At 51.9% G+C, this 12,645-nt stretch overlaps 2 long non-coding RNA genes across 2 annotated transcripts; both read right to left on the reverse strand.

Annotated features, from left to right (window-relative positions):
* Positions 1-897: 897 nt before the first annotated feature.
* On the reverse strand, positions 898-4,100 carry LOC112669962 (uncharacterized). Its single transcript, XR_003142694.3, has 2 exons — positions 3,825-4,100; positions 898-1,236 (listed from the first exon to the last, which is right to left on the reverse strand). It is a non-coding gene; the product is annotated as an uncharacterized LOC112669962 (long non-coding RNA).
* A 3,392-nt stretch (positions 4,101-7,492) lies between these two features.
* LOC112669963 (uncharacterized) lies at positions 7,493-12,146 on the reverse strand. The gene is made up of 2 exons (XR_003142695.3): positions 11,644-12,146; positions 7,493-10,733 (listed from the first exon to the last, which is right to left on the reverse strand). It is a non-coding gene; the product is annotated as an uncharacterized LOC112669963 (long non-coding RNA).
* Positions 12,147-12,645: the final 499 nt, after the last annotated feature.

Raw genomic sequence — 12,645 nt, forward strand, 5'->3', positions numbered from 1 at the left:
TTTTTTTTTTTTTTGGTCGTCACAGTCAGTGGTGGAGGGGTGGAGGGTGCAGAGGCCAGGGATCCTGCTGAACCCCCTACAGGGCATGACAGTCCCCCTGTCGAAAAAGACCCTGCTTCAAAATGTTGTTAGAGCCATACCTCTCCTGGCCTGGCAGTCCAGGGCTGTGAGAAGTCCAGCAGGCTGATGGCCTCAACTTCAGGGGGACCCTTGTGTTGCCCCCTCATGGAAGCACCTCGAGGTGCCTAAGGTTACTCATCTCGCTGAGGGGCTCTGCCCACGTGTGGCAGCCTGGGAGACAGGGTCCTGCAATCTTCACTTCCCTTCATCAGACCCTCCTACATGACCCTGCCCGAGAACGCCATGTTTCCTGCTGGGGCCCTGGCTGGCACCCCAATCTTCTTAAAGAGTAGTTTGCAGCTGGTTCGCAGGGCACAGAGCCCCCCACGCTAGTGAACAGCAGGAAGAGCCCAGATCTGTGATTCTGAATCCCTGATTCAAGGGTTTCTGTCCGACTCATGGAGGTTTCCAAAGCAATTGTACCAATTTACACTCCCTTGAGTGGGGTATGAAAGTACGGTTGTTCTACATCCCTGGTAACACTTTTAGTATTGTCTATTTTTTTTAAGATTTTATTTATTTATTCACGAAAGACACACACAGAGAAACAGAGACACAGGCAGAGGGGCCAGAGGGAGAAGGAGGCTCCCTGTGGGGAGCCCGATGCGGGACTCGATCCCAGGACCCCGGGGTCACGACCTGAGCCAAAGGCAGACGCTCAACTGCGGAGCCACCCAGGCGTCCCAAGTATTGTCTGTTCTTAAACATGTATTATCTTAGTCATTCTGACACGTGTGGTTTTAATCTGCACTACTCCAGTGACCCATGAAGTCGAGCAGCTGTTCATATGTTTATTGGTCATTGGATATTTTTGCAAAGCCTTTTGCTCATTTTACTGTTGCGTTGGTTTAACTGTTTCACTATGATGATTTTTTATGAGCTCTACACATGCTCTAGAGATGAGCCTTTAGTCCGATAAATGCATGCCAGTCTCTTCTGTTCAGCGGGTTCCCTTTTCACTCCCCGTATGCCGTCTGCCTTAATGTTAGTATCCTTGTGTTGCTTTCCACTTGCTCTTCTGGTGTATTTCCATCAGTGTTTGAATCTCATGTTTCCTTTTCCTTAGATTCCTCTTTATTCTGCTGAATCTTACTCCTGAGCACATTTTTCTGATCCCTGAAAGGACATAGAGAAGACAATGTCCTCATTTCTTCACGGTTAATACGTCTTTGTTTTGCCTTCATCCTGTATTGATAGTTTAGCTGGGTACATGATACTTCGAGCATTCTCTTTCTCAAATTGCACCGGTGAAACCGTCATGAAGAAAAAATATCTCCTCAAATCTTACTTAGAATATATATGTCAAGTTTCTTAACTTTGGTTTCTTTTTGTTTTTTAAGTTTTTTTTTTTATTCTGTTTTTCTTAAAATACTTCCTCTGTTTTATAGAGGTCCAAATTTCCTAAATGGGCCATTGGTCTCCATCTTTTCATCTGCAGAATTCAGTGGGTTTTTTTGTTTGTTTTGTTTTGTTTTGTTCTGTTTTGCCTTCAGAAGGAAATCCCAGATGAAAAGAATGGAAAATTTGGGAACTCTTGGCCTGTTTGGTGGATTTAATGTACTTTGATATGTAAAGTAGGAACTGCAGTTAGTGGGAGGTGGCACAGAACTGGCAAGTCTTGTGCTGGAACATCTCCTCTCCTCTGGGCCACCTGCTGTGGCAGTGCCAGCTGGCGGCGCTGAGCACTTGTCTCCTATGGCCAGGGGACCAGCTTCAGTGGGAACTGACACAGCAGGACATCCTGTTCTGTGCCCTCTGCACAGTTATTGTGGTGTGAGGTTGACCCCAGCCTGGGCCTGTAGCAAGGCTGACATCCATTCCCTATTAACTGACCACCATGACCTGCAGCCCACTCTGGAAGAGGTGAGTGGTGGAATGGTCCACCTTCCCTTCCCTCCCCTCATTTTTTTTTTTCTGGTACCATTTCTTACTGTAAATCATCAGGAATTTAGGAATTTGGATGGTGCCTTTTCCTAGTTCCAAGTGATTATGGGGAATTTTCCCTATCACTCTGTTACGTCATTTTAGTGGAGATTTGGGAGTGTAAAGGATATAAAGCCTACAAAATGTTGGAATGTCATCCTGAATGAGAACCTTTAATGGAAGCTCTATGATAGAACTCATCTGTAGTTTGAAATGCATGCCAAATAGTAAATTCAGAGGTTAGGGATCAAATGTAATTAAAATCCGACTGACTTGACTATTTCTTCATTTTCTAGTAAAACCCATAGCCAATTGGAGGGCCTCCCTTGTTAGCTCATCCTGAAATTGCCAGTAATTTACATCTTACTCAAGGATCCAACAGCCTTGGCTTAATTATCCATGAAACTAGAGCTGGCCTTCAGCTGGAAGAGCTAATTGACCTGCTGCTTAATTCAGCAGCAGGGACTCCAAGGTGTGTCTCTGGAAATGCCTTGATTACATACATACTTTTGTGAGACTCTCCCTAAGTGCTATAAACGCTAGGTTAAGTTCTTTTTTAATCAAGAGAACATGTCAAGATGTGTATAATCAGTTCAACTTGAACTCCTAATAGTCAACACTGTTGATTTTGGATGACTCTTAGCTCTACAGCTCACCATAAAATATAGTCCCTTTCCTAGCTAATTTTACTTTCCAGATTTTTAAATAAACTCTATGTTGTTTTTCATTTTTAAAGAAGAGACCAAGCCATGTGACCTAAAGAACAGTTCAGTATTGTTCAAATTATCAACGTTTCCCTACCTGATTAATAAATAAAATTCCCAATGGGAAATTTCGAAACCCTATAAAGTCATGCCATCACTTTCTTGCTTTTATTTTGAAATAATTTCAAACTTACAATAAACTGCAAAAATAGTACAGAAATTCTACTGTCTCTTCATCCAATTTCTCCAAATGCTACCATCTAATATAACCAACAGTACGATTTTTAACACCAGGAGATTAATGTTGACATAACACTATTAACTAATCTACAATTGGCATTCTTGTCTGTTTCTCATGACCTCGATGGTGAGTGAGGAATGCCAGCCATTATTTTACAGGTAGCCTCTTAATTTGTTTTTTTCTGTTTGTTTTTTTTATTTTTATTTTTATTTATTTTTCTGGTTTCTTAATTTGTATTTAGCATTCTCTCATGAGGAGACTGAGGTTACGCATTTTCACCAGGGACACCCCAGGGGCAGTGCTGAGTCCTTCTCAGTGCCTTGTAGCAGGGGGTACATACGAGATCCATATATCCTACTACTAGTGATGGTCACTTCGATGATTTGGTGAAAGTTGTGTCTGCCGGGTTTCTTCACTGTCAAATTAGCATATTTTCTTTTGTAATTAATAAGTATTAGTGGGAAGATACTTTGAGACTATGTAAATATCCCATTTCTCATCATCCTTTTACTAAATTTACCCTCCATGAGTGACTTTTGCCTACAACACCTATTAGTATGTGTTAACCAAATCAAGACCTATTTCCTATATCATTTCTATATATATTAACTGGAATTTTACTCTAAAGAATGGCTAAGAGATAAATACCCATATTTATTCAATTATGGATTAGTATTAGCATGGACTTGTGGGTATTTAGCTCATTCTAGGCATTATAATCCATTACTAGCATTATATATTTTGTTGTTCAACTGTCCGAGATTTAGCCATTGGGAGAGCCTTGAAGTTGGCTCCCGTTTTGGCATGACCCCATCATTTTTGGATCACCGTCTTACTTTCTGGCACCACAAAATGTTTCTGGCAGATTTCGTACATTCCCTGGGCCGGTCCTGGGGTCAGCTGTTTCTCTAGGGAGCCCTGTTCCTTTCCATGGAGAATGTTCCTTAGAAACCAAGATCTGGACACAAGGTGAGCTCATGGCTCCCAGGGTGTCACTGCTTCTCTGCTGTCATTTGTCATGTAGGTTCATTTGTTTCAGTGTTCCATTTTGGATTCCCCTCACATTCTGCATGGGGTGGGGGGAGTAAGATAGTCTCCATTTCCTTTATGAAGCTATGCCTTACCTCCAGCCATTGGAAGCCAGAGTTCAATGCTTTGACCTCCCTTACCCCTCTGTTTTCCTTTCCTGTGGTGCATGTTCAGAGTTCACGATATGCTTGATGAATCTGAGACAGCTACTAAGCAAGCTGGAGGGGACTTTCACTCCTTGAGGCTGGCGGAGAGGCAGGCCAGCTGGCATTCCCATTTGACCTCAGTCTCAGGGTCTGAGAGCCTGCCAGACCCATCCAGCCCTGTGCCTATAGTTAGATTCCATGTCTCAGACACATCTCTTAATAGGAGAAAGGATTAACCATGCTGAGGGAAAGCTGTTTGCATCAGTAGGATTTTAGGATAGCTCAAATACTAGTTCAGCCTTAGTTTGGGGGACTTTATTTTTCTCCATTTGCTGCAGTTCCCCGATTGAAATACTATGAGCCTCTAGCTTGAGAAAGAGATTTCCTGTTGCAATATGTGGCAGGTATTCCTACCCACAGGGTGCACCTTGTCATGTGTGGACTTGTTTTTAAAATAAGTTGTTGAGACGCCTGGGTGGGTCAGTGGTTGAACGTCTGCCTTCGGCTCAGGTCGTGATCCTGGGGTCCTGGGATTGAGTCCCACATCAGGCTCCTTGCAGGGAGCCTGCTTCTCCCTCTGACTGTGCTGTGTCTTTGCCTCTCTTGCTGTGTCTCTCTTGAATAAATAAAATGTTTAAAAATGAATAAACAAAAATAAGAGACCAAGAGAAAATGTACCAAAGTCACTTTGTAGTGATTATGTCATGGTACTCTGCATAATTTTTCTTTTTTTCTACTTTTTTTGTATTTTGTAAATCTTCTTAAATAAGCAAAATCTACTTTGATAACAGGGTGGAGAAAATAAGGTTTTTCATTGCTAGTGAGAATAAGCGGATAGACTCAGCCAGTAGTCTTAGTTCTAGCGGTATTGAAGATTAGTTCTAATGTTAAAAATAATCATTCTCAACCAGAAGGGGGTGTGGCTAGCAGAATGATCTGGAAAGTCTTTCCAAAATATGTATCTGCATATTCAGTTCTTTTTTTATTTTTTTTATTTTTATTTTTATTTTTTTTTGCATATTCAGTTCTTATGCCCACCCAATACACTTGCGCACATGCATACAGGCACACACACACACACACACACACACACAGAAACACACTCACTCACCGGGATGGAGAATCATGGCTCTCATTCTCCCCGATGAAGATGTGTCTCCCAGGGGTTGGAGAAATCTCCACTGAGAAGGCAGTGGGCCTTCCCTCGGGGAAACACAGATATAGACTGAAGCTCATACAGGCCTTTACTAATAACCCCACAAAATTCATTTAAAAATACATAAAGGGATAGTTGGGAAATTAAAAAAAAAAAAAGGAAAGAAAAGAAAGATGTTACTTATAATCCTCCATCTCTAGAAGAGCCAGCTTGTATTTTTGTGTATCTTATACTTATGTCTTGGAAAAACAAATTGTAGATCTCAAAAAGGAACCCCTCCCTAGCCCTTCTGTGCTTGTGAAAGGCAGTGTGACCGGGTGGTTTGGGTGTGAGCTCCAGGGGCTGATTCTCTCCAGGCCTGTGACCTTGGGCGCACTCCTTCACCTTTTTGAGGTTATCTCTGTTTATCTGAATAAAACCAGAGGATGATAGCAGTTCCTGCCTCATAAGAGTGTAGTGAAGATGAAGGAAAACATTCACACGAGACCCACATTCACACGAGACCCGCAGGATAACGCCTGGCAGGTGGTGAGCACTCGGTGCCTTTTATTATTGGTGTTGTTATCACTGGTATTATTAGTGAAATGGCTTTCCTCGTAACAGAGCTCACAAATAGTTGTCCGTGAGCCAGCTCTAGTCAGCAGACTCGTTTGGCTTGGACCTCACGGTGTTTTAAAACGCTAATAAATTAACATCCGAAAAATGGGAGTTTTCGTATAAAAATTCAAATTTCTCACTTCTCTTGAGAAAAATCTGCTCACCTGGCAACCTGGGCCAGCATTCCTGTGTGGTGGAAAGGGGCAAGAGCAAGGGTGCTGCTGCTCCCTCTGGGACAGGGTCAGAGCTGCTTCACTCCCTGCTGCGGAGGCCAATCCCCGCAGACAGCGGGCCCTGCAACCCCCCACTTAGAAATACTTACCCTCCTCCTGCTCCCAAATGATACCGCCCGGTTTGCAAAAACCAGGGAAGTTCCAGCTTGAGAGGCCAGCAGATGTACAAGGAAGATCAAATTACTGCTGATGGCAAACAACCAAAGACACCATGAAAAGTAGGTCTTGGACTGGGGGGTGGGCTCAAGGGAACAGAGCTAGCACCACGGTCGGAGCGGGTCTAAGGCCTGAGACAAGCAATCCGAGGAGCCTGGGAGAAGCCTGACGTGCAGGGTATGGCACCCAACCGAGGTCCTGCCAGAGGGACCCCAGCCTCCAGGATGCCCTGTGTAGGCTCTAGGATTCCAAGTTCTGAGAGCAGGGCCAGAGAGCACAGGACTCAGCTTCAAAGCCTACAAACCAGCCATTAGTCCGAAAGGGTCATAGCTAGACCTGCGGTGAGCCTACCTGGGCTGAGCCCAAGAGCCAGGGAGGCCGGACCCACCACGCCCCCTTGGAGCTGGCCCTGGTCGCTCTGGGGTCTCCCTGTGTGGTTGAGGAGACCAGGGCAGGAGGAGCAGCAGGTGTTTAGAACAGTGGGGCGTGAACACTGGTCGGGACCCGGCCTCAGGCCGCAGGGTAGAGTGGATTGGCTGGTGTAAGGATGGACACCGACCCGGTCTCATTTTCACTGGGACCTTGCAGAGCCGCCCATGGCTCCCCACGATGCCACTCTGGCTCCTTAGACCCTGCTTGCTGTGCCAGAGATCCCGTGGCACCTGCGGGTTTCCTGGCACGTGGGTTTCAGTGGATCCAGGTGGGAGGGAGGATGGGCCAGGGACCCTAAGTGGAACCTCGGGGCCACAGCCCTCTCCACAGCCACGGTCAGTGGCTCCTCTCACCACAATGAAAGGCAAGAGTCATCCAGGGCCTAGAGTTCCAGCCATGGAGCCTGTCACCTCCAGGTCCCCGTGTTCTCCGGAGCGAACCGCGGCTCTGCAGCCAGGGGCAAATAGGGGTGAGGTTCAGCAAGAGCAGCCCCCCCAGCCTCTCCCCGTTATGCAGGGGCCCCAAGTCCTGCTCCCCATCCTCGACAACTCACTCTGCACGTGTTTGGGTCACTAGAGATCTCCAGTCTGTGGTTCTAGATGGCAAGCCCCCACCTCAAACTTCTCTCAAAAATTCCCCTGGAGGATGGTGGAGCACATGTCAGAAGAGCCCCCGGGAAGGGGGCCAACCCTGGGACGTGGGGAAGGCTGACGCTCGCGGGCAAGAAACCTCAGGAAACTGGAACTAGCGTAACCTTGTGCGTCAACTATACTTTAATGCAACAACCAACCGAGCAGGTGAAAGAACCTCCCGGAAATGTCTCCAACGTGCTGGGTGGGGCTGGACTGAAGGAGGTACAGTCTGGTGCAAGCGTCGTGAATCGGAAAGTCTCTCCAGGGAAGCAGGGGGAGGCCCCCGAAAGCCTCGAGGGCCAGAGGCCGTGGGTCAATCTGGGGAAGCGCGGCAGGGGTCGGGCCCGAGGGAGAGGCCTTGGGGGCTCTGGTCGGCCCGGAGGGGAGGCCCCGGGGGGTGCCGGGTGTCCCACCACATGGCGGCCTCCAGCAGAGGAGAACAGCCCCTCAGGGTGAGAGCAACGGGCCCGGAGCGGGGAGCACGGAGGGCTGGCCGGCAGAGGGAAGTGGGGCGCGAGGCGGGGCAGGAGCAGTGGGGCCCGAAACACTGACCTGCTGTCTCTGGGGCCTGAGACGGGACAGACTGGGCCAAGGAGCCCGTGGGGCTGGAGGCCTCGGGGACAGACCTAGGCTCTCGTCCGGGTCGTCCGGTGACCGGGTCTGCAGGCTTTGGGCTCAGTGTCCTCATCCGAAAAGGTCTAATCTCAGCAGGCGGCCCACAGGGACTTTGTGGGGACTCCACGTGCCGGTACCGGGAGGGGACGGCTGCTGGAACCTCTGCCCCCCAGACTCCGGCCTGGGCACCGAAACCTCTGGCAGAGGCAGACATTCAAAGGTGTTGGGTCGAATGTCATGTATGTCACACAGCTTCTGCGGGCAGGAGCCCAGGGCAGCTGGTGCACGACTCTGGCCTCCGCTTTCCCGGACAGGCTGCAGAGCCAGGTGTCCACTAGGATTTTAGCCAGGCGGCCCCCTGTTGGGGGTGGATGACCCACTCCCACGGTGGCACCTGGGCGTGGTTAGCAAGCCGGCGCTGCCCACCGTGCAGCCCCGTCCCGGGCCCTGTGGCTTGGGCTCCCTCCCCTCGGTGTCTGGGTTCCAAGGACCGACCTCCTGACACCCTGATGTCCAGACAGAGGGGCAGGGACATGGGGCCGGGAGGGAGCCCTGTCCTTTGTACGACGTGGCACAGGCAGCCAGGTGTGGCCAACCTGCCGGACCCACCGGCATGAGCCGCCGCCCGGACGCACGTGGGGGGAACGAGCAGTCGGGGGAGCCCCGGCGCAGTCACGCCGCGAGGACGGTGGGCGGAAGGGAGTGAACACGTGCGGAGGCACCCGGGCGTCGTGGGCACACAGCAGTGATGACACGTTATTGCTCTTATTGTTGGAAACGGCAAGTGGCTTCCCACCCGTCTTTTGTCCAAGCCTGTTGGCCGTCAGGGGCTGGTCCCGTCCATCCCACGTGTGAGCCGAGGGGGGCCGTCCTGGCCAGACCCCGAGTTTGAAAACAACTGTCTGGAAATACTCATAAAAATGAAAAAAAAAAAAAAACTGGCTGGGCTAGTAAGGTGTAGCCTACACAGCGGAACACCCAACAACAATTCAAGACTTCATCAAATTTATATCATGTTGCAAAATTTCTTACACTTGGAAAAAAAAGAAAATAAAAACCTGGCCGCGGGACGCGGTGACGTCGCGGCTCATGACCCGTGGCTCTGAGGGGTGGCGGGCAGGCTGCAGCCTCCGGGGATGTGCAGGGGGGCCTCGGGCTCTGATTTACGGCCTCCCCTCGGCTCCGGCCTGTGACCCCACCCGGCCCTAACTCTAAACACGTGGCTTTGCTTCCTTCTTCCCGGAGAAAGTAGAAGCTGTCTCGGCCGCCATCCACGCCATCCGCGTTGCCAGGTGGCCTCCGTGCCCCCGTCCTTCTCTCCTGGCACCTGGCGTGGAGGCCAGCCTCCCTTGCCTCCACCTCCCCCGCCAAGGGCTGTCCCAAGTCGGTGCTCACTCTGGCCTGAGCCCGCATGTGGCTTCTCCTGGGTCCTTTCTGTCAATTCCGACCGCCCTCACCAGTCCGAGCACAAAGTCCCCATCCCAGTCCCCCATCAAAGCTGCTGGTATCCGCGACCCTCCACGCGCTTGGTTGGCCTGCAATCTTCCAGAAACAGCCCCTGCCAGCAGTGTGGCTGCCGAGAGGCTGACCTTTCCGGGGGGCCTGAGCCCCGTAACCCCCTGAAGACGGGGCTCAAGCTCCTCTTACCCGGCGGCCTGGCCACGCTGCACGGCGCAGCCTCGGGGCTCCCTGTCCAGGTCCCCTCCTCCTGCTTCTCCTTCTGTTTTTGTTCTGAGGATCTTTCCTTCCAGGTCCCCAGGTCCCCCCAAGAGACCAAGGAAGCGAGGCCCCCATCCTGCCCCCGAGGAAGCAGGCTCCTCCGTGCAGATCCCATGTGACCCCTCCAGCTTGCTCCCCGTGGCACGGGGTCAGATGGAGACTCCCTTCTTGCACCCGACCCCCCCTTTTTTAAATTTTTATTTATTTATGATAGTCATAGAGAGAGAGAGAGAGAGAGAGGCAGAGACACAGGCAGAGGGAGAAGCAGGCTCCATGCACCGGGAGCCCGATGTGGGATTCGATCCCGGGTCTCCAGGATCGCGCCCTGGGCCAAAGGCAGGCACCAAACCGCTGCGCCACCCAGGGATCCCCCGACCCCCTTTCTTTTGTAGGGGGGACGCTCCCCTCCAACACATCGCTTTGTGCCACACGACCTTCCTGGCACATCACCCCACACCTAGGGCCCCGTGGTCGGACTCTCCCTCCTGACGGTTTGACTCTTGAGCAGGTGACCCAGGGTGCAGGTGGAGACCCCACCTGGAGAAGCGCCCCTGGGTGCCCCGTTTCCCACTCCATTATTAGTACCCCATAATCAGCAGGGGCAGTGGCCAGCTGGCGTGGGAAGGTTCCAGGACGACCAGAGGGGCTAAGTGAGCACGTTCACAGTCTCACGGCGCTTCCTCCCCTCTGACCTTTCTTGGACAGGTCACCTGCCCCCTCAACTCTGTGGAGGTGGAAACTTCTAGAACCCTACAGGGAGACTCAAGTAGGAACGTCTGAGATTAATTCCTTAGGACTGCTAACCCCGGCTTCTTACGGGACAAAAGAAATCGAAAATGTTTCTTCACAGCCGGCACTGACCTCTGAACAAGATTGGTTCCCACGGACAGGCTGCAGCCAGGAGCAGCGAGGGTCCCCCACTCCGTCCCCCACTCTTCTCCTTGCCGCTGAGGGAACAAGTCCAGTCCAGAGCACACCGGGGAGTCAACAGGTTTGCCGCCCGTGTTTGCTGAAGCAGATGTGGAGCTTCCTGAGGAGAGAGTGTGAGGCTCGGGGAGGGCTGCCCGGAGGCTGCGGACGTGGCGTGGGGCAGCTGAGTCCTGCATCACAGCGCGAATCACGCGGCTGGTGTGGGCATCCACCCTCCACGGGCAACCCTCAGAGGCGACGTGTGATGTGTGTGCACGTGTCAGGGTGTGTGTGTGTGCATGTGCACAGGGTGTGTGTGTGCAAGTGTACAGGGTGTGTGTGTGATGTGTGTGCACGTGTCAGGGTGTGTGTGTGTGTGCATGTGCACAGGGTGTGTGTGTGTGATGCGTGAAGTGTGATGTGTGTGTGTGCTGGGTGTGTGCCTTATTTGAGCACCTCCCTGTGGAAGGGCCCCAAGGGTGAAAGTAGGTGGAGAGTGAATGTTCCCTCAGAGAATGACGAAGGATGGAGGAGTAGGGAGGACAGGGAGGACGGAGGCAGAGGAGAGAAGTGGGAGGAGGGCGGAGGAGGGGAGAGGAGCAGGGAGGAGAGGACACAGAGGAGGGAGGAGGAGGGAGGAGGGGGGAGGGGAGAGGAGCAGGGAGGAGAGGACACAGAAGAGGGGGAGGAGGGGGAGGAAGAGGCTGGAGGAGGGGAGACGGAGCAGAGGGCGGCACTCCTCCCTGGGGGCAGCACTGCCGCTCCTCTGTCTTGCTGGGTTCTCACACCTGCAGAGCACTCCATTCTGGGGCCACCACCACCGTGTGGCCTGTGCCCGAGGGTCACAGCCTGATTTCGCACCTTCTCCCTACACATTCCTCTTTTCAGTGAGGGGCCATGCGGCCTTGGATAAAAACAACACCGCCCCCCCCCCCCCCCCCCCCCCGGCCCCTGCCCCGGACCGACCCATCCCGTCTCACCCCGCCCTCCCCCAGCTTCCACAGGCTCTGCGACCTTGGCGAGTGTCTGACCTTGGAGGGCGTCCATGCCCCCTGGGTGGGGGGCACATGCAGGACTGGCCTCTGCCGGGTCTCAGGTGAAGGACGTTAGGGGCGTCCCAGGAATATGGGTGTTGCGTTGCGTTGACCCGTAACTGTCCCGAAGGACTTTCTGAACCAAAGGCTTTTAGGGCAGTAAGGCGCCCCCTTCCGTGCTGGCACCGTGCCCAGGAGAGTGCCTGGCCGAGGGGCGTCCTGTGCCCCCTGCCTGTGGCCCTGAGGAGTGACCGGGACGCAGAAGGAGGCATCCCCAGCGCACCAGGAACTCAGTTCTTCCGAGCTGCCCTCCTACCGCCCTCGCACAGGCTCTGGAATACAGATTGCCAGAATTAGGGAGCAGTTAAGGCGAGTCACCTACAGGAATCCCGGAGACCAAAATCAAAGAGAAAAGAGAAAAGAAGGAACCCGGAGAAAACTGAGACGTGGCCGGAAGCAGAAGGCAAGAGTTGTAACTGTTAACCTCAGGGAGATAAGAAAACTTGGCAATCTGAAAAACAAAAATAAAAGTGACTTCAAAAAAAAATGAAGCAGCACATGAAATGGCTTTTTAAAATATTGTGAATCTGACAGCAGAATAGAACGTTCACAAGAGAGCTGCAAGATAAAGCCGAGGCACTCTTCCAGAGAGTGGAAGCAGAAGAGAGAAACAGAGAAAAAAAAAGTAAGAAACTGAGACATATGGTGTCAGAAGGTGCTGGATGGTTTGTTTCCCCTCCGCACCCTTGCTCCCGCCTTCCCTGCCCTGCACCTGGGAGCTGACCTCTAGGACCTACAGCAGGAGGACCCAGCCCCCTGCTCCATGTCTAGCTGGACTGGCCAACGCAGGGCACTCCAGTAGGAGAGGTCTTACACCTCTGGTGGGCCCTTTCCTCATCACTCTCTCCTCTGATTCTGGAAGCAGCTCCCTCCTCCTCCCTCTGGAGGTTCTGGTCCCACAGTGTCCACCCTCAGAGCATGCCCGCGCCTTTATAAATT

The sequence above is a fragment of the Canis lupus genome, chromosome 25 (genome assembly GCF_003254725.2).
Source record: "Canis lupus dingo isolate Sandy chromosome 25, ASM325472v2, whole genome shotgun sequence".
NCBI lineage: Eukaryota > Metazoa > Chordata > Mammalia > Carnivora > Canidae > Canis > Canis lupus.